The sequence below is a fragment of the Gallus gallus genome, chromosome 5 (assembly GCF_016699485.2).
Source record: "Gallus gallus isolate bGalGal1 chromosome 5, bGalGal1.mat.broiler.GRCg7b, whole genome shotgun sequence".
Lineage (NCBI taxonomy): Eukaryota > Metazoa > Chordata > Aves > Galliformes > Phasianidae > Gallus > Gallus gallus.
The window spans coordinates 28,841,729-28,863,619 of NC_052536.1; the positions used below are offsets into that span (position 1 = coordinate 28,841,729).

The window sequence follows — 21,891 nt, forward strand, 5'->3', positions numbered from 1 at the left end:
TTGACAAAACTGCCTCATTAAGGACCTCGGTATGTAAAGCTGGAGAATGTTTTCAACCTCGTGTAAACTAAATTCAGAATTCTGATCAGCTGAATCTGTTCTTTTCCACACATTATTTTCCTTTATCTGTATTTCCACATTTCTGTGTGAGAGATTAAATAAAAATGTATGAAATTTTGGTCTCCATTAATAAGCAAGACAACTCCAGACTGTAAGAAATAAGGCAGGAAGAGGAAAGGGAAGGTAAGAATTTGAACCCACATTTAAATTATAATATTTCAGAATGAATTAGCCACAAATGATCATCACACACCAAGGCCAAAATCGAACAAATGGCAGCTTGCTCTTATCCTGTTGATTGCTCAGATTTTATGGAAGCATTAAATATACTAAAACAAATCGTCTAAGGAAGAAGAGGACACTACATGGAGAGGGGCAGATACGACCTCCTACAAGCAAAACTGTGATCAAATTATTCAACACCTTTTGAAGAATACTGTATTTGAACAATGAATTGCATGATAATTGGTTTCAAAGTATTCCTTAGCTTTCAGACATATGCAGCTATACCAACAGCTTAAATTCAGGTAAAGAGTAGCAGTACCTTCTCAATTAATATTTTGTTGCGATCCGTAGACTATAAAACTAAGAATGTGTACTATGGCTCACTTTTAGTCAATGATAGTGTAAGAACATTTAGCATCTGTTCATTTTCGGTAAGTTTGGTTGGTTTTCCACATCTCAAAAATAAAACTGTTATCTTATTTACTAATTCTTCTTATACATCTTTGCATTATAGCTCAGTAAATGAGGCTTGCCATTGTGTGCATTTTCTATGTGCGCACAGACTACCGAATGGCCCAAACAACATGGCACATTTACGAACCGTTATTGTGGTTGTATTAAATACAGGAAGATTTTAATACACATCACCTTGGTATTATCAGGGGTTTGTTATTTATTTGTTTTGTTTTAGACAAGACTGCATCTATTGTGTAGTTGTTTTTGTCTTGCTCCAGAACACTTGGTTATCTGAATTCCAACTCAGACATTTCTTTAACTCCTGATGTAGTCAGACTGATACAAAATATCTGCCTCTTCCACAGTTAATCAAACTTCAAGTAGCAGTTGAAAAAAAAAGAAGAAGAAAGAAAAAGAAAAAAACACTTTTCAGTTCAAACCTTTCTTTGCATCTTTTCATTTCCATGACATCTGTCAGTCCTGCACTGGCTTTACTTCCATCTGTCCTTCTGCACTGCCTATTTAAAATACTAACCTAATTGCCGTAGTATCCAAGCATATCACAATCAATGTATTTATCCTGACATCTGCAAGATAAGCCACTATTACTCTTGTTTATAGAGAAGGCTAACAGAGCTACTAAGGTTGCATTACAGCCGACTTGCTGATGGATGCTCTGGGATCATGGTTTCTTGACTAAGAAACTATCGCAGTCTTCTGGGGTTCCTCATGAAGCAGCACACAGGCATACATTTGGGTCTCACTTCAATAGAAACATGAAACTGGACAGAGCATTCGTCTGGGACCTGGAAATTTGAAACTGCTGCAGATCTCCTGTCAAATATTGGCCTGAAATCTAACTTTAAATCTACACCTCTCAGAATGTTAAGCAGCAGGCTGTCAGCCGTTCCGGATGGGTTAAAGCTTTTTAGTCATTCTTGTTTACAGTTTACTTTGAGTTAATAATTTTTCTTAAGCAAACATTGCTAAAGAAATGTAAGTCCCAAGTTCTAATGTTGATTCTAATCAATATTTAACCTAAAACTGGGACAGAGACTGAAAGTGAACTGTTTCTGTGTCCGTGTCCTTGCTTCTAAGTTAGACAGTCACACTCACTACTTAAATTTGTGGGTTTTTTTCTCTTTCTCTCCTCTAATAGTTGGAGTAGGTGACCTTGGTGGTCTTTTCCAACCTTAATGACTCTATGACTCCATGATTTCCGTGCCCCCTCAAAGGAATCCTTTTCCTTTTTTACTCTATTTGTCAGTACTGAACTTTACAATCTAAACTATGTAAATAAATTTACTCACATTGAATCTTCTTGGCATTAATGAAGATAATTACATAAATGAAGCCAGGCGTTCTCACAGAATCAATCCTATCTGGAAAAAAGAAAAAAGAAAAACACAAGGAAAAAAAAAAAGAATTTTTATTTGTTTTCTAGTCAAAAAGAGATGGTTTTAAAATATTACTGGGCAAATGCAAAAGTTTCTGGGTAAAATAAGAAATACTAGAAGATATTTTGTATTGAACAAAGCATTTGGTTCAATCCAAAATGAAATAACTCTCTTTGATTTTCACGTAGATCTTAGTTGATCGACTTTTATTAAGCCATACTGGCAACTTCGAAAGAGAAAAAAACATACACTGAAAAGAGAAATGAAAACGTCTTTTGAAAATATCAGCATTTCAGATTCCAGTGCTGCTGTACTTGAGAGAAAGGCTATCAAATTGCAAGTGCTGCTCCTGCTGAGATGCATCACTGCAGCCAAAAGGGGGGAAGTTTTGCTCCTTATCTTTCCTGCTCAATTCTCCTCCCTCCTGTACTTCTCTCTTTCCACACCTGATCCTCATTCCTTCCTGGTGCAATGTTCGTCAGACTCCTATATCAGTTAATGTATTTCACTGTTACAGTAGGAATCTGTGAAGGATTTTAATACAATCTGGCAGGCAAATAACTCACAGATGGGTCTAAGGAGTGCCAGAGACAGCACAGTAATTAGCGTGAATGGGATGCAGGGGTCAGTGGAAATTTGGACAGGTGCGACAGGATCTGACTTTTGTCTGTTTTGTTGGCTTGCCACACTCCAGGGACTGGCATTCCAAAGGAGGCCTATTTGGAAAAACTATGGCCTTTCTGACTACACCAGAGGCTTGCATGATTGAATTCTTGTTCCTTTGAGACAGTTGGGTTAGAAAAATTGGTATATTACCACTTCTTCCAATCCTGCTCCCTTATTTAACTGTAACGTTTCTAAATTTTCATCTACTTCTCTGTCACTTCAAGTACTTACCAAACTTGAAAGGCAGGAGTCACTTGAAATCATATTTTCCAGCAAGTAAGTTACTCTAGAAGTTGTTTCATCTAGAAGAGATGAGATGTTGCCTATGTTTACTGATGTATCACTATTTACCTGTATATTTTGAAACACTTAGAAATTAGTTAAGATCTGTTACCCATCTCTTAAGGATTAGGAAATTGAGTCAAAAATACATGTGTCCAGAAGTCTTCCAGCCCAGCTCAGCCACTGGCTAGGGTAGCTTACTCTGGCGTGCCACTTATGAAAGAAGAGGCATTATTTTATGTTGCAGAAATGCCAGTTGTTTTCAGTATAACCTTTCTTCCTTTCACTTTTCCCCAAAATTAAATGTATATGACAGATATTAATTGTACTGATATCTCTAGCATGCTCAAGAACTATGGTAAATAGTACAGCAGCTGAATCTGTATAGAACAAGAGCCTCAGAACTTTAAACACTAATCATGTGAAAAACATGTAAAAAAGACATGTAAAAACATTGAAACCCTTAACATTGCCAAAGAGCAAGGCATAGATCTGAAAACAGCTGCAGCAAAGTCCTCACAGGATGTTAAAGTGAGCACAGAACAGGAAGTCTTGGCCTTGCTTTCTGAATTTAGTCAGATGTTACCCATGACCTTAACAGGGAGATTTGTCTGGGTGCGAAATGCAGCACTTAGTTTTATTTAGCAACCTCCAAGGATAAATCCATGCTGGCCAGATAAACAAAACAAGACAGTAACAGTATACAGTAGTCCTGTAAACGAAACCAACAAAAATACTTAGTGTTTCACTTTAATTACAGAGCTTTTGATACAGATTAGAAATCTGTCTGCTTTCAAAGTATCCTCTCCTACACTGTGTTTTTGAATTTCTTGCTCAAGAAATACAGCCATTCATCCACAAAGCACTTTGCCACTGTGTGTGGGCACTGCTAACACTTTAAGAGAGCCATAGCTGCTAAAGCCGATGACAAACACTGTCTTTTCAATTACTGTAAATTGTGTCCCTATTATTAAGGTGATCCGTATTCAGGATGACTTTCCAAATTAAATTTCCTTCTGAATGTACTCATCAAGAGTATACTTCCAGGAAGGAAAGACTATTGCTGCATGCATCTGTTATCATCATCTCCAATAGCTCTCTCAAATAATGTATGTGTTTCTCCCACTGTCTCCCTTCCCCCAGTGACAAATCAATTTGCTAAGGCGTATGATGGGAAAAGGTCATCTTAGCCCACATGAGAAAGCAAGGGTTCTTGTCAAAGCTGCAGCTGGGATTGATCCTGCAAGCGCTGTTCCCGTGAGCCTGAACATCGCTGCATGGCACGTGCTCAGGCTGTAAAACAAGTCATCCAGCTACACTTCACAAGGGAGTTCACGGCCTAAAAAAGGACTGTTGTGCTGCATGTACAAGAGATACAGGCCTAGCAGCTGGGAAGTGTGGTAAAGGGCTCAGCTGTGAGAATCGCACAATGGCAGCCCGAGGACATTGCATGTATGTGCAACCGTGGCGTCTGATGGCTTTCAGACATGAACTTGGAATCCAGTTGTCCAGAGATTCATTGTTCCAGCCCAGCAATACCCAGCACATCAGAAAAAAAAGAAAAAGAAAAAGAAAAAGAAAAAGAAAAAGAAAAAGAAAAAGAAAAAGAAAAAGAAAAAGAAAAAGAAAAAGAAAAAGAAAAAGAAAAAGAAAAAGAAAAAGAAAAAGAAAAAGAAAAAGAAAAAGAAAAAGAAAAAGAAAAAGAAAAAGAAAAAGAAAAAGAAAAAGAAAAAGAAAAAGAAAGAAAGATACCTAAAAGACAGAACAAAATAGCCCAGAAGCAAATGAGTGATCCGGACCATAATCTGGGTAATGTGCAAAATATGTTATCTAATAGATTGCACTTACCCAGACTTCCACAGAATCTACTCCAGAACAGACTGTTCTCTGTCATCATATGCCATCAGTGAAAAGGACGGGATTTCTGAAAGACCAGATGTGATAATTAAGGTTTGTATGTTATTCAAGAATCTTCCATGTTTATTTTTTTTTAATCTACTATCTAACTAGGTAGATCTCTGCCTTGCTAAAAGGGAAGCAATTTGGAAAGGAAGTGTATTGGGGACTTAGGGCTTAAAAAGTCAAAGGTGATACAGTTTGGTGGAAAAACTGTCACACTAATTTTTTTACTGAGGAAGTCAGCTATGAGGAACTGAAGTAATTGTCCAATTTGGCTTTTGAAGTAATGAGAGTGCATCTGAACTTGTACAAGAGCCATTATACTATAGAATGAGTTCTTACTCCAGGTGAAGTTGTGTGAATACTTTCCCAGGGGCTTCACAAAACACTACTTGAATATTTTTTAAAGTAGCTTTTTCTGAAGAACAGTATTGTCTGGATAACTGCAGCATATGAATTAAGTTGAAACTTCTCTTGATAATTAACTCAAGAACTCCAGATCCAGTGACACAGCTAAACACTTAAACTTCTGTCACTGTTTTACGTGTCCCTGAAACAGACTTTTAACTGTTCCACCTCAGCTTGTGCTTCAAGGAATGCCACACTCTTGGGGTTGTTTTTTTTTTCACCTACAATCTTATCTTTAGACTTTTTAATTACTGACTTTGTTTTTAAGCTATTTCTTTCAGCACCCTGGGTTCCTTTCAGGCAGCCGACCAAACCTCTTGCACCCTGGAAAGGGAAGGTCATGCAATTCTTTATTTGCTGAAATACAATCACAGTGCAAACTCCTTGTGAAAGAGCTGGCTGTTCCCAATCAATCTCTGCTGGCCTTTCATAACGACAAAGATTGAACTCCACTTATTGTTACACTTGATTGTAAATCTTTTCAATCTTTTCTTCTTTTGACTGAATATATAAACCCAGGTTCACCGTAGGAAAAGATAACCCTTGTTTTCAATGGGGCTTTCACACTGACAGCCCAGGCGAGATGGGCATCTTCTGAGATACTTACTTTCCAGAGGAAATTATTAAGCTGTCAGCTGCCTTGAGCCAAGGGATCTTTGGGTCAAAGCCCATGGAAGCACATAGCAAATCAGTTTGTCTTTCTCTGCACTCACAAATACTCCTTTCTATATCTACCAATACAAAGGAATGCACCCTCCTAGAATGTGTGAGTGTGCACTAGCAGGTAAGTGTTTACTGCAATTTAGCTTATTTGCATTAAAGTAGTTAAGCACATAAATGAGGGCACCTTCTTACCAAAGTATAGGGTGTGGATCTGTTTAACAATTTAGATTTAAATGCAGCACGGCATAGACTCATTTCTAACAAGTACCGAAGATCAGAACTACACGTGTGGTATCCCTGAATACAGTTATGCATTCCCAAAGTCAAGTGATCTGAAACAAGCACCTTGCCTATGTAGAATTATTTGTCATGCCTTCCCATATCATTTTCTTAGGATGTGTCGTTCTCTATTTAGAATAGATGGCATTAAGATATTACTGAGCAGACTTCAGTTCCGTGTTTAAAATGTGTGACACAGCAGCACAAATATGCTTTTATCAAACTCATAACTTGTAAAAACATCTTCCTGTTATTCACATGCTTTTTCTAGGGCATGGAGTACGCTGCTTTGCCTCAGTGAAACATGCTAATCAATTTCACACAAGTAACAACAAATTGATATTGATAATACTATTTCTCTCGTATCTCCTGTTAATTAATGTTAACTTGATAATGTTAACTATGGTTAACTTGATTTCTTCTTATTAAAACACAATTTTTTTAATGTATAGCTCATACATAGGCAATACATTGCTACGAAGAGCACCCTTCTGAATAGTTTACTACGTCATCTCTCTGAAATCAAAGAAGCAGTAAGGTTGTTATCAATTTATGCTTTGGCTAACAATAATGTATTAGAATACTTATATTTTATGGAAGCAAACATTTTCTCATGTTTTAAGAGCAGAGAGCTCAGCCATGTACTGCAGCTTCGGTCCTTCATTTTCAAAATCTGTGGCTCTATAATCTGCTTCTTCCAGTTAGCTCCTGATTACAGCATTAACATCCTGATGCTCAACAATCTGGGGAATAAGAGTGCTAAAGAAAACAGCTACCTCACTTTATTTCCACCTTGGATATGATCCTTCTTCTTTCCTAAAGGAGTCCTGCAGGGGCTCTATTTGGTGCTTTCAGCCTTATTTCCAAACCATTGCAGATTTTGAATTGTCATCACAACAAATTTCCTTCGATTCCCATTGATGTAACTCCGTGTTTTTCATGTTTACAGCTTCTGAAACAAGATCTTTAGGCCCTAGAATTGCATACCACGAACAATCCTGTCTAGCTAAGTTTGACAACTACTTAGAAAGCATTTTTCCAGCCAGCTGACCTTTCTAAGTTTGTCATAGCTGGCAAACAGACTTGCTCTGGGAGCATGGCATCCTTTTACTTTCATTGCTGTTCTTAGACTGTGCTCAGATTTCAGGTGTCATTAACTTTAAGGTGACATTAACTTGAGGAGTAATCCAGATGTTTTTGTCCCAACAAAAATACAGTCTTACTTTTTTGATACGACAGCAGTTTCACGAAATAGACTATTATGTTGAAGGCTCAGGTCTCATTTTCATTTAAAGCAGTGTCTCTGTGAATATGTAGACTTGTCTGAAGAAGTGTGTGTGTGCATGTGTGTGTACTCCAATATTAGGGATTTTCAAAATGTCTTCAAATTCTTCTTATTCTACAAATAATGATCTCAAGGAATAAGGAGTCGCAATCAACATTTCCACTAACGGTTACTAATTTCTATGCAGGCTGATCACCTTAAGACATAAATGACTTTAAGATACACTACCTATGAAATGTATGGGGTCTGCTCCAAAAGTAATGCCTCCTGTATTATGGTGTTTGCCCACAACAGCAGAGTTGGATGTTGGTGGTATGGCAGTAGAGGTTGAACCTTCTCACCACAATTCCATTGCATTTTGCTGCTGTGTGACAGGTGGCAGCAGAGGGGCAGTCTGACAAAGTGGCGTCTGACATGGAAGTGTGTATGAAGCTAAGGGGTGTCAGTGAACTTTGTCAATCAGAAAAAATGACACCCATTGACATCCATGGGCACTTGCTGAACATTTATGGAGACCAAACAGTGCATCTGAGCACAATTAAGTGGTGTGTGGTGCAGTGATGACAGTGGATCAACTCTACTGGTGCAAATTTTTACAAGCACAACATGCAGGCTTGTTTATCACTGATGAAAATGCACAGCTGATGGTGGTGACCGTAGTGCTCTGTAGCTGCGAATTTGCTCTATCAAACAGTGTTATTGTGCTCTGTTGTTGTTTCCATGGAGATAAATGGGAGGCATTACTTTCAGAGCAACGTACATATAAATGTGTTTTTGGCTTTGCAGCCCACAGTTGACGTGTTTTGAAACTGTGAGTTGCTGAAAATCCCATAATATTTTAGAGCAGGAAACATTCTGATCTTCCGATGTCAGTGATTGTTTAAGCTTTTTACAGAATGCTGTCCAATTTAGTTAAATAGATATTACTTAACTACATTTAGCAAAGAATTTTCCACAGTTCTTTATCAGATATGTTTTAATTTCTCTTTGTAGGTTGGCCAACTACAGAGTTCTCGGGGAACTAACTGGAAATCCTTCTGTAGATGCATTGGAATTTTGTTCTTTCCACCACTCAGTAAAGCTGGTTGTCTTACAGCTTTGAGTACAGCGGTTAAATGCAGCCAGGTAGTGCATATTTGTTTTACTTAGGGCCCCACCACACTGTCTGAAAATACACTTCTCTGAAATGTGTCCTGAGTGTGATTGTTTCCTGTACTTAGTTTTGGAAGAGATTGTTTACCATTTGTTTTCAATGTATGCATTTCAGGAGAGTACCTTCAAATGTCTGGAACTGCTTTCCTGTCTCACGTGGTCAGGCTGCAGTGTAACTTAGGAAGCTGCTAAGTATATAAAAATATCTGTTTAGTAGGTGAGACCTCTGAAGAATTTTCAGCTTAGTTTAGTAGGAAGTCACTGAATTGCAATGGTTGTTCTTATGCTTATTATTTTTGTTTATTTGTTTCTGTTACTATTACAGTACTAGAAATGAAGGTAATATGGGTAGTCTGCCAAACACAAGAAAATCCTGGTATTTCTTCACTGTATCATCAGTTTCACAATAAGATCCCTCTAGAGAGGCTCACATAAGAGTTCTTTTAAAATATGCTCTGCATACTGTTAAAAAGTGCAATTAATACTAGAATTCAAGTACAGATTTATAAGCTGTTGCTTCACCTGTCATTGCAGGTTCTGGTGAGAAAATGCTGTATGGTGCCATGATTTTGAGACACATTTTGGAGATATTGATAGCTTTTTTTCACTGACTTGTATTAAATTCATACACCAGTGTTTTTAGTTGTAGTGTGAATTTTTATAAGGCAAGGTTGAACTTTGCAACAGTTTGAACGTAGTTTTGAACCTTTTGCTGCCTGGGGTTTTCAAAGAAGCTCCAGTGTGAGTAGGCACTGTTGCAGCATGGAGCAGAGCACACCGCTGTAGGGTATGCAGCAGCACTGCAGCCACGCTGCCGGATCATACCAGGCACTCACTCATAGTCAAGAGTATTTCAAAGAACATTTTCTTTTTCATGTCTAATAAATGGTTCCAATTGAGCGTGTGGCCAAAGTGGATGATCTTGCCTCTTTCACCTCTCACAGCTATGTTTCCCCTTCCCCTCACTTGCACTGACCCTACCGACTGAATATCCTCAGGATGCATCCAATTCACTGAACAGCACTAACAGAGTAACAATAGTTTTCCTGAGGCAGTTCAATATTCTGCAGTTTCAATGAGATGATCTAATCCATGGCTGCAGCCATTGGGAAAGAACTGGACAAGCCAGGGGAGGAAGAATAGGCTTCTTCCCTTTACTGACAGCTTCTCTTTATGAGAACCTTCACTGCTAACTAAAACATGTGACAGTGGGGTTATTTCTAAACTTGGCCCTGTGAGTAAATTATTGCTGTAATGTGAAACTGCACTGTTACTGTATCCTCCCAGGCATTCTGTCCTGTGACCCTTTTTTTTTTTTAAACCCCTTTCTCTCCTAAGTGACCTCTTGTGGGCCCTATAATTTACTTTCATTATGACTTTCAAACTCTATCTCCCTTCTGACTGCACAGACCCTATAAATGGAGTACCTTGCAAGTGCTTGGCCTCTCCCTTAATTCAAACTCCGAAATGAGGTTCTTTACACCTTTGAACAGAGCAGTCACCATCTGCCTCCCTACACCACTAAAGCTCACCTCAGTGCAAAAGAAACCTGTACTCCGCTCTCCTTACTCTTAGAACCACCCAAAGATTGAGGATGGATGGGATCTTTGGAGATCTTCTGGTCCAAATTCCCAGCTCCGAGCAAGGTCAGCTGGGGCAGGTTGATCAGGGATGTATCTGGTCGGGTTTTGAAGGACAAAGACACTGCAGCTTTTCTGGGCAGCCTGTGCCAGTCACCCTGAAAGTAAAATATTTACAAGAAGGATGGTGATACTCTGGAGGCAGATGTACTTCTATAAATACCCGCAAGCTACATGTGTACATGAAAAGCAAACAGTAGCAATTAGCCGTTCTTTGTCTCAGACCTTAGCCATTTCTCACAAAATTATTCACTAAGTGCATTTTTTAATATATTATACATAAGTTCTAGAGGCTTTTAAGGCAAGAATATTTTCAGCCTAATAAACAATTCAATAGAACTTTGAAAATAGATATAAATACACTTAGTCTCAGAGGGAAAATGTGCCTGATATGTATATGTTGCATAGAATCAGGAGCACTTTCATGAATAACCCAATTGATCCCAACAGCGGCAGCTGATCTGGAGGCATATGTTGCTGATGGACTGGTCTTGTCAGGGTCCAAGGGTACACTTGGGTCAAGTGTACATTAATGGTCAGGATTAAGATGCTGGTTATGAGGAGGAGAAGTCTAAGAGATGCAGTAAGACTGATGCTCAAAGCGGTTTCTAGCACAGTTTAAAGTGAGGCTGAAAGCAACAGAAACTCTTTGTTTCCTAAAGCTGCATTTTCAGAAGATTGTTAGTTGGCAGATCTTTTATGACCTCCTTTTCGCATTCGCTCTGCATTACATATCTATACACTGCAGTTCGTGACTTTATTGACAGCCAAGAAAACCACCTGAATCACAATTATGATAAATCTCAACCAAAGGGGACCTATTGTGTGCCAGTTGAGATGCTAAATCCATCCTCTCAGATCAATAGAAGTTGTTCCACATCTTCAATTAATTCTTTTTTACGCAAGGTCTCATGGGGTTGTGGGAACTTCAGGTACAAAGACGTCCTCTACCTCTAAGTGGCAGATATTGCTGATAAAACAATTAAGAGGCAGACTTTTTCATAAAGCTTTTGAAAATGTCAGTTAATTCCAAAACCTGGCTAGTTATATTCATTTCATTTTACAGTTGAGGAAACTAGGAATGGAAATGACTTATTCAAAGCCATAGAAATAAAGAATTTTGAAATCAGTTCAGAGCTCTCAAAACTCTTCCATTCAATTTTCTTGCCTACAGACTGTTTCTACAGACAATAGAAATATCCCACGTTTATTTTAACATGTTTATTAAATATACTCAGTAGCCATAAAAAGAGATAATGCTCTCAAATCAGAGCCTGAATTGAATGGATTTGGGTAATGCAGGCCACTGAAAGGACTGAATCTCCCACAAGGATGTTGGGTGCCCAGTCCCTCCAAGCTTTTTAATACAGATTCATGGTTGATTTGAAAGATTTCAAATTGTAAACAAGGCTACAATGGGTGGAGACATGGCATAGGGACCTACCTCTACAGCTGACACAGTAACACACAGAAAGTCATTTTATAAGTTATCCCTTCTACTTCTTGTGCTCTGTTTCTCTTTAACACACAGAGTGTTACAGATAAAAGCACCCATTTGACACAATAAAGGAAGAAGGCATACACAAGAATTCATCTCTCATGGATTTCTTCAAGGATTTTGATGGATTTCTTTGTTAAGAAAAATCCTTGTTAAACATTTTAGACAATACCATATGGATGCTTTTTAGCAGTGATTAAACCACACTTGTCTGCTAAGAAAAGCCTCTTTAAGTGATGCAGGTCATTGTGCTTGTAGTTTAGTGACAGAAACAGATTAGACTATCAATCTAGTGCTTTTTTTTTTTTTTTTTTTTTTTTTCTTTCAGAAAGGAATCTGTAACAAGTTTCTGGCATGGAGCACAGTTTGCTGTACAAAGCCTCCAGTGCTGCTGAGTTCAGCAGTACTGTGGTCAGTAAGTAAGGACATAGCAGAGATCACCATTTGCTTCTGAAATGCAATAGGAGGTAAATAGAGGCAAGAAGTGTTTCTCTCTGCTGCACCACTGGTTTTTGTGTTCATTCCCACCTCATTGCATCGTATCTTCCTATTAGCAGAAGAAATGGAGGGACAGCCAGGATCGTCGGGGATCATCCTGAAAGGTGGGAACTGGTGGTTTGAGCACCCACAGGCTGAGGAGGAAATAAACTTCCCACCCGAGTGACGATTTTAGTCATTAAACTAAATGTATAATGTGTGGGAGATTCATTACTACCTTGAATGAAGAAACAATGGGCCAATCCTCTGAATGCACGTGAAGCACATGGTGGGCATGCAATAGACTCCTTGGGAACAGAAGTGACGCTTTGCCTGGTTTCTGGACAGCATCAGACTTAGATAAGAAACAGATGAATAGTTATTGGAGCTGGAACAGCTCTTGGCAGAGCAAAAAGCAGAACTGTGGACACTGGAGGAATGATTGAATTAAAAAGGAGGCAGCTGCTAAGCCTGGGCTGCTACAGTACTGAGCAGTTGCATATTGAAATTTTCAACTTAGGCAATTAAGTCCATCTATCTTAAATCCCCTGATTTATCTTTGAATGTCTTTGAATTCTTCTTTAATACTTTTTTTCTCCTAAAGATAACTTTGACTTTCCAAATTAAAAAAATTGCTTTGTTTATTTCACGTGAGAGGTGGCTGCTGCACTTCATAAAGAGATGAACTGTGTTTTGTTTCTGCAACAGTAACTGCAATTAACAATTGAATCCAATGCAATCAATTTACTGAACTGGAACCAATTATATGTCACTGTGCAAAATTACTTGAAAACTCCAGAAAGGGAATTTTAAGAGCACATACAGTAAAAATAACAATTATCATTAACTAACTGTTCTATGTAGAGCTGTGTGGTTTTGGCTGTTGGTTGCTGTTTTTGTTTGATTTTTTTTCTGAAATTGCCAATCTATTTTGCTTGCAAACAGCAGAACAAGATTTTAATGAGTTGTCTGCACTATTTTTTTCTGCAGAAGCCTGACTACAGTTAAGCTTCAGTGACTGGCATGGATCGTGTGCCCGTGCGTAACTGCCTACATACAAAGAAGTGCAGATCGAGGTTTCTTCTACAACAGCCTAAGGATGCAGTGGCTGAGGTCCCATCACAGTCACCCCTTCCTGAAGTTAAGAAAACACCTTGTGTCCAAGTTAACATGGGATATGGTCAGGATGGTAATTTGAAAGAGTTTCTAAAAGAAGCCGACAGTGGCTCTGAGTCCCCCACCTTTGAAGGCTTTGATTTATATCTAATACTACTGCAACCAATACCTACCATTCCTAAAGAAGGCCAGAAAGAGGTGGTAGGAACTGTAAGATGCAATACATGTAAGATAAAGTCAGGAAAACAATTTCCTTTCTTTGTGACAGCAAGTGGCATTTCCTCTGAACTCAGAAATATTTTTGTCTTTTAAAGCAAATTAGATAAATATTATTCGTCTTTCTTTTCCTTGACTCATTTCTGGTGCTCCTATCTCCAAATTTCTTACACTCAAACTTTTCTTTCTGCTCCCCTCCAATCTCTAATTTATATTTCTAATCCCTTCTTAGAAACCTCATTCTGACTGTTTGATATTATAGAAGACTTTGCTAAACATAAATTCTGTTAAATTGGTGGTCTGCTGCCAGCTTTCTGCAGAGATCTCACATAGTACATTAACAATGCAGATTATGTAGCGGTTGCTTTGCTTAATTGCTTTCTTCCTGCCTACTGTCTGTAGAAGGGACCTCAGTTTCCCTTAAAGTAATTCTTTCCTTACCAGAGTCACCTTTGTTCCCTGTGAGGATCCCTCTGTAGTGTAAGCATCTCCTAAGTATAACAGCTGTGGCTCTCTGGAAGCTCCCTGAGCACAGCACTTGGCTGAGACACGCTGCCTGGAAGGGGACAGGGTGGGACAGGCAATCCCAGCTCATCATCAGTGTCACGCTCTCTGGAGGAAAGGAAACAAAAAAGGTGTTTTTTTGAGTTAGAGCGTTGTGGTGGTTGTGACAGCCTAACTTTTATAACAGAGAATCTATTTCACTACAGCAAACGAGACAGCTGGAAAAAACAGATGCGCTTTAGACTGCACAAACTAATTTAGAAGTTAGAAGCCTAGCTTTGGCAGCCAAACTTTGCAATGTATAACAAACTAGAAAATCGAACAAGAGCTTCAGTTTAACAGCCATGTTCCGCTCTACCTGCTCAGCCTCTCTCCAAGAACTGCTGGTGTCCTCCAGTTCCTCTTCAAGATTCTTTCGCGCTTCCTGAGAAAATGTCTTTTCTCAGCTAAACTAAGGCCAGTGCCCAGTGCCAATTCTTCACTTTTTGGTTTTTTTTACTCAATTCACGTGCCATCTAAATCATTAGCAAGAAAAGGAAGATTCCTAAAGCATGTAAGCATTATGTATGCTAGAGATGCTCTGGTTTATCCAGCAATTTTGTGGAAGATAAGCTATGTACACAGCTTGTCTTGAGCTGCTCCCACTCCAACACAAGATGAGCCGTAACCCTGGGCCGTGCAGTTCAGCTGCCAAAGACCCATTATGAATCTTCTGCCTTGCCATGCTCCTCACCTGCAGTATTCATTTTATTTTTTTTTTTTTAAGCCTGAAACAAAAGCAGAATATTGTAAAAGTTTTGTACGATCTGTTGTTTGTTGCCCCGTGTCTGTGTTATGACTGTGGACAGCTGCTTTAAAATGAAAGAGACACTGTGCGCCTCCCATTTTCAGGTGTCCCCAGAAGCTGCAGGTTCTCAGCCTCTCAAAATCCGGGCTACAATATCTGCGTTTATGAGATTCAAAATTCTCTCTGAGTTTTTAACAAAACTAGACTGTGTTTTGCTGCCATCAGAATCCACTGAGATAAACAGAGATCTGATGAAGCACTAGGAAGTTTCCTCTTTGTGTATAAATATTTATGTATGTAAATGGGTGTATGGTTAATTATATCTGACAAGAAGAGACTGACAGCAACTCAGATCCTCTGTCCCCACGGAGTGATAGAAGTTGCTTGTTGAAGTGTCGTAGCACATCTCATGGGCTGTGTATTGAATCATTGATTAAATGCTGCAGCATCTGGGTAGCTAAAATGCCAGGGACTGCTGAAGGAGGAGGGAGGAATGTGCACTGAATACCGAATAAGAGCAGGGAAATCATCTGGTTTGTACTTCTTTATATTTCACAAACTGATCAAGAACCAGAGCGTTTGCTTTCCCCGTGTGTCTCCCTGCAGAATGGGCAGCCCACCTTGCTTTCACCTGCTCACAGGCAGTGTCCCTCACCCAGGAGGAGCTGGGAAAGTGTTCCATGAGAAGACAGCACAGGCTGAATGTAATATGCATGGGTGGGGTGAAAGCAACCCTACAGCTGGCTCCTTCAAGTGTAGGCAGGCTTTAAATCTGCTTGTGTGTTAGGAAGAAGGTGGTATACAGCTAACGTTTTTGAATGAGACTTGAGTATCTTTGTTATTTCCATTTCCTGTTTTTCCATTATTCCTGATATCCTTGTGAGCTGGGCTTTGTGTCTGTGAGTAAACTGTTATCTCTTAACCGTCATATAATGCTATCTGAAGGAAAAAGAAACATTTGGATGAATCGTACAGCACTACGTAGAATCACAGGTATATACATTTAGAAAAAATAAGTATTTAATGAAAATAATTTACAAGTAAAATCATAAAGGTGTGTAGCTGAAAAGAATATTCTGTGTGACATTTTTGGGACATGGAAGAGAGCTATTTCTTTTTAATATTTCGACTTGCTTTCCTAGCATGGCATCACACACTGCTGTGCATTTCTTGAAACAATTTTTAAGTGTGCTGCATTTTGTTTTTCTCTATTTTTGTCATTTTGTAATGAATGGCAGTGCGATTTGTCAGATCTGGCACGATATACTTTTCTCCTAACACTTAAGGTTTCTAGAAGTGTTTTATTGTGGCTTTTGTTTCCATATTTTTTGTTGCTCACTCTCCCATTTCCTTAAAAGCACTGCTCTCTCTTGCAGCCTATATTCATCATGGATATTATTTTCTTTACTTCCTCCTCACTGATTTCCCTACTTTCAGTCTCTCCTTTCTCCCCTAACCTGAAAGACCTGAAGAACATCATCCAGTAGCTCCACAATTCAAGAAATGCCATTTGTACATGATTTTCTTTCCCATTTGAGAGCAATCCTTTCAGAGGCAGACAGCACAGAGAGACCTTCGATGTCTGTTCCCTCTTTGTGAGCAGCAGGGCCAGAACATGAAAACATCACACCCATCCACGTCAGGGAAAACACGGAGACTTGAGAATTAGAAAGATAGAGATGGGAAGAGGTGGAAGGTTTGCAGCAAAGCTGTGGGAGCAGTCTCTAAGCTGCCAGAAGCCAGGGAGTGTCACCTCCAAGTGTCCTGGGTGTCTTCTGAAGAATCCTGCTGGCAACAGACACTGGCTGTGGGGTGAACAATCACTGCCATGTTTGAGTAGGCTGCTGAATCAGCCCGAGTCCAAGGGACAGGGCCTGTGGGTGCCAGCCACTCAGCAGAGGAACATTTTGGTCGCTGTCACATGGGCTCTGGGCTCCAGCTGTCCACAGCTCTTTCCCCATCAGCTGATGTGGTAGATGTGAAGAACCTAGTAGGTCATTTGCCTAAAGGTCACCTGTACTGAAGGTGACCTACAAACCAAGCTTGTAGCCCTTACCCCACGCACATATCTGCTTTATTATTTCTACATGTGACAAGAGACAGACTGAACACAGAGCTTTTGAAAAAAGAAAAAATAGAATTAAAGACCGAAAGCTAAAAAATGAGTTATTGCTCTTCTGTACCCAACACCAGGTTAATGATCTATGTGGTTTCAAGGGAATCACTACGTAAGTACTGATAAAGCACAGGAACACCTGACAAAAAAAAATGCAGAAAATCATTATGCTGCAGGCAGTTGTTCAAGCTTTGTCAATGTTTTCTCATATTTCTTTTTTTCCTTCTGTGGAGCGATGGAAAGTGATGATAATGCCTTCTGCTAGGACAGGAGCACAAAGGAATTAGTTAAAGTTTAGTTTACAAAGATACAGAAGAAGGTGACTCACCCTTTCAAAAGGCCAGCGATGTCTTGAGAAGAGCATGATCTCTGCTCCCTCAGCTGCTAGCCCTTAATTGAGGGCCTCAGGTGCATTGCTTGTACCTGAGCTCCCTGGGTTAGCCATGACTTCTCACCTGGTGCTCAGGTTCAGGCTGTGGCCTAGCAATCCCCACACACCTTTGAACCCCTTTTTCTTTCTCAATATTACAGTCATTAACTAAAAAGATGTGTTTTTTACATATTTTTTTACAGCACCTTTCCTCTTCTTTCTCTGCTGTTCCCCTGCAGTTAGCTTCCCTCATGGGGATGCAGCATCAGAATGCTGTCTTGCTCCAACAGATGCCTATAGATGTCAGCTGGCACCTTCCGGTTGCACCAAACCTCATAGGCCTGAAGAGTCAGTGTAACTCCAACGTTGCCCTCCTGTAAAATTCACTCCTCATGAAGTTAACTGGCAATTTACATTAAAAATTACTTACAAACATTGTACAGGTGAAGCTGGCTCTGTAGCCCCTTTTCCAAAACTGCTCTTCTTGCAAAAAATATTGCCCACTGCTTGCTTCTACAAACTGTGGCATTGGCCTGCCTCAGTTATGTCCTTCCCTAAAATCTTCTGTGCTGGATCCAGAAGTTCCTAATACAAACTTCACCCTTGAATGACTCCTTTGGGAACAACAATATTCAAGCTAATCTCCCATTCGTGTTATTGCTGTTAGTGGAGGATTTGTTGCCATGCTTTTATTGCCTTCTGCTCACTGAACTTTTGTACTCATAAGAGCCTTACTTCTTTCAGCCCTCCTACATCAAGCCAATTGGTGACAAAAGCTTTTTCCTTTCTTTCTAGTTCTTGCCTCCATATCCACTTGAATACAACCTGTCTATTTCTATTATATACCTGTCTTCTAGAGCTGAGTTTCTTCTCTCTTTAATGTGTAGTTATTTCATATGACCCACATTCCATTGCAAGTAGGATTATCTTATATCACTGCATTATGTGGCTTTAGTGACTGCATCTAGACACATTGTCCCATGCATGGTCTATGTTGATTGGAATCCGTGAAAAGAAATGCACACAAGGCAGCTTTAGTTTTCTTTTGTTGACATTGAAGCTTCTGTTTGTAACAATTATTTTCGTATACAACAATCTTGTAGAAGCCTATACAGTGGTTTTAGCCACAAAGCTTTATGAATCTTATGCATTTTAGGAAATTACATTAAATTACTCTTAAGGAACTTCAGAAATAATTTTCTAGTGTAGAATACTGTGCTAAATTATTTCAAATCTTTGCTGTTAGTCCACTCCACCTTCTAGATCTCATAAAACTTATTCTTCATCACTACGTATGAATCCATCACTGGATCCAGCTATGTAATGTATAAATGAGTGCCACTAACTACCTTTCCTAATAGGCTTAGATATTTTTTAGAAGAGTTGCAAATTCAGGTAAAATAGATAAAATCTTAGGCCTATGGAATAAAACCATTAAGATGAAGGTAACAGATGGACTTGACCAAATTCAGTGCTTTTCTGATTGCAGATTCTGAATCATAATGCAAAAAAGGTACAAAAGGAGAGGGGCTGCCTGCTTAAATTCACAAGTAAAGCTTTGTGAGACCCCAAGTCTTGAAAAACAGAGAACATTTCAATTTAGGATTCAAGTTTACTGACAGATTTAAGATTTTTTAAGACATCCTTTGTGACCTAGGATGAGGGGTCTTACTCTCAAAATTGTTGATCTAGTTGTTCATATTGTCTGATAGGAACAAGACGTACAACTCTGTAAGATTTTGTCAATTTTACAGAGCTGTCTAAAAATGGGAGTAGAAATCCTAACTTTAGCTATATGTATTTGGAGAGTTTGGTCTAAGGTCTATTACAGAACTATATAATATTCTCTGAACTAGAACAGCTGTCAGAATGTCTAAAATTGTCATTTATATTTATGGAAGAAATAGTTGGTAACTGGTGTCACCATCCTAGTATCCACCACTAAAGTCATCCATGTGTCTTATTAAAAATGTAAGTAGCCATTACATTTAACCTGTTTTTACCAGTAAAGCAAGTGGCAAGATATTTTGACAGATGTGGCACTGACTACATTTGATGAGAAAAAAAAAACAGATACAGGAAGATAGCATTACTAACATTTTCCCATCAGCTGATATCTGTGAGATTTAGATCTGTGCAAATAGAAGTCAAGCTAGATTTCCCAATTTTATATTTTATATTTATCACTGCCTTTTTTATTATTTTTCTGAGAATGTATTTATAAAACATGCTATAAATTATGTAGAATAAGTAGAATTTAAATTCTCCTGTATTGCTCCACACTTGTTTAATGTACTGAATATTACAATACATTTACCAAATAAGACACTTTGCAAGACCAAAAGGATTCTGTAGTTCAGTCACGTGTGAAGTCTGTGCCTGGTTCTGCTGCTCCCAGGCTGCTGCAGACTGGGCAACAAGCAGATTTCACACAGTAAATGATCTCAGCTATTTGGTGAAACCTATTTTTATTGTGGTAATAGCATTCAATCACTTTTCAAAACAGGGAACTAGCCCGTTTCTTCCTCACTTGAGTAGCATTGAGAACAGTAGCATCCTTGCATATTAATGGATGCCAGTCAACTACAGAAAATGAAATGTTTATGTTTTACAATATTTCAGGTCATCTGGTGTTTCGGTTTAAATCATTCACACTGATGCTGGTTCTTTAATCCCAGGATACCCTCTGTAAGAACAGGATCATAAAATAGAAATTCCTTTCTGATAGATACTTGAGTCAGCACACTTCTTTTTCTTCTGCTCACAAAGTGCTCCAAAAATTCACACAGTAATTTATATATTTGTGAGTCTATTTGGAAAACGTTTTCATTATACAAATATCTTGTGAACAGTTTGCTGTGAATATTTATTACCTAACTTTTACATTAATGCAGTGTTGGCTAGTCATTCAGAGGATGCAGTTTCTGCACCAAGAGTCTTTCAAATCTTGCAAATACATTTCACATTTAAAGTGTAACGTGAACAATCCAATTCAACATATATTTTGCTAGTACTTAAGCTTTTGCTTAAATTCACTTCTGTAAGTGAAAGTAAACCTAGATTGCTTTTGAGCTCTAGTGAGCATTAGTGGATTTTTTCCATTGCTCAGTCAGCTCAAGTAATTGCATCCTTCTGACCTAGATTCTCCCTGCAGTTGCAGCTCAAAGCCTTCTTCACCCTGTCCTGTACAGTGTTGTGTGAAGTTCCTATGTGCTGTGAGGTAGTCGCTACACTGCACTCCACATGGCTTTGTTGCACTGAAATGCATTTATTTCAGATCCTCTGATGTAAGGCCCTGAGACAGATTTATTTCATGCACTTCATAATTACAGAATACAATAAACCACACTAAACTTAAGAACATGTTGCTTAAATTCAAGCACGGTTATGTTCCCGCATGGTTAAATAAATAGTTTTATTTCACAAACTCAGAGATCACCTTCTGGTTTCTTTAAAGTCAGTGATAGACATACTTAACACTTACTAAAGTAAACAGCACTTCAAATTGCTGTATTTAAGCATTCATGTTTGATAATTTTGGCTCTAGCTGTGCGTTTGCCTAATTGTAAACACTACATTTCTTTCATTACCAGGTGCTGTAAGGGTTATACTGTAGTTCAGGTGCTTTGAGATAATTAAGGGAAAGAATTACAGGAGCACAAAGCATCATAACGTGGTTTCTCTAAATACTGATCACAGACAGAGGCTGCGATATCTATAATAGCAATCATTTTTTTGTGCTCAATTTCTTGAATAAACTTGAATTGAATCTACCGATCATTGGTTAACCTGTTAACAAAACAGGCCCGTTCCTGAGGATCACAGACAGGCAATGGGGGGTGTATTTGGGTATTAGGGAAGGTTTTCCACCAAAGACATCGCTGCTCAGCAATTAGCAGTGTCTTGGAGCTGCTCTCCAATTGTCGGAGGAACAAAAAGGGTGAGCAGAGTAAGGCATTTGGGAGCAGAGTACTGAAAAACAGGAGGAATCTCATGTTTGTGTTTTAAACATAAGTCTGCCATGAAAGCACAGCCAGGAGAGAGATGGAGCCTGGGATGTGAGGTCTGAAAACATCTCAGGATACAGAAAAGTGCTTTGGAACTGAGAACGTTTCCTCCCTGCTGAACACAGTCTGGAGTTATTTACTATTTCACACCTGAAATTTTGTCAGCAAATTATCAGAGTAAATATTATCTGCACTGCTGTAGAATCACTACAAATTTTGAATTCCTCTACAGAACCTCTTCTTCATCTACTGCCATTCTCAGCTGACATTCACTACCATTTCTTGCCATAGGAAAAGTATGCTGTTTTGATCAAAAATCCACGTACAAATCAGCCTGCATCTCACACATCTACAGAAGACCAGGATATCTTGCCGAGCTTTTAGTTAT

The 21,891-nt window shown here is 38.9% G+C and overlaps 2 long non-coding RNA genes across 2 annotated transcripts; one reads left to right on the forward strand and one right to left on the reverse strand.

Moving 5' to 3' along the window:
• Window positions 1–938: 938 nt before the first annotated feature.
• Window positions 939–14,675, reverse strand: LOC121110935. The gene is made up of 8 exons (XR_005860229.1): window positions 14,582–14,675; window positions 14,161–14,331; window positions 12,626–12,742; window positions 10,305–10,510; window positions 4,935–5,010; window positions 3,036–3,106; window positions 2,052–2,123; window positions 939–1,115 (listed from the first exon to the last, which is right to left on the reverse strand). It is a non-coding gene; the product is annotated as an uncharacterized LOC121110935 (long non-coding RNA).
• LOC121110934 lies at window positions 6,074–20,923 on the forward strand. Its single transcript, XR_005860227.2, has 5 exons — window positions 6,074–6,177; window positions 8,614–8,745; window positions 12,239–12,377; window positions 12,465–12,512; window positions 13,378–20,923. It is a non-coding gene; the product is annotated as an uncharacterized LOC121110934 (long non-coding RNA).
• The last annotated feature ends 968 nt before the right edge of the window (window positions 20,924–21,891 follow it).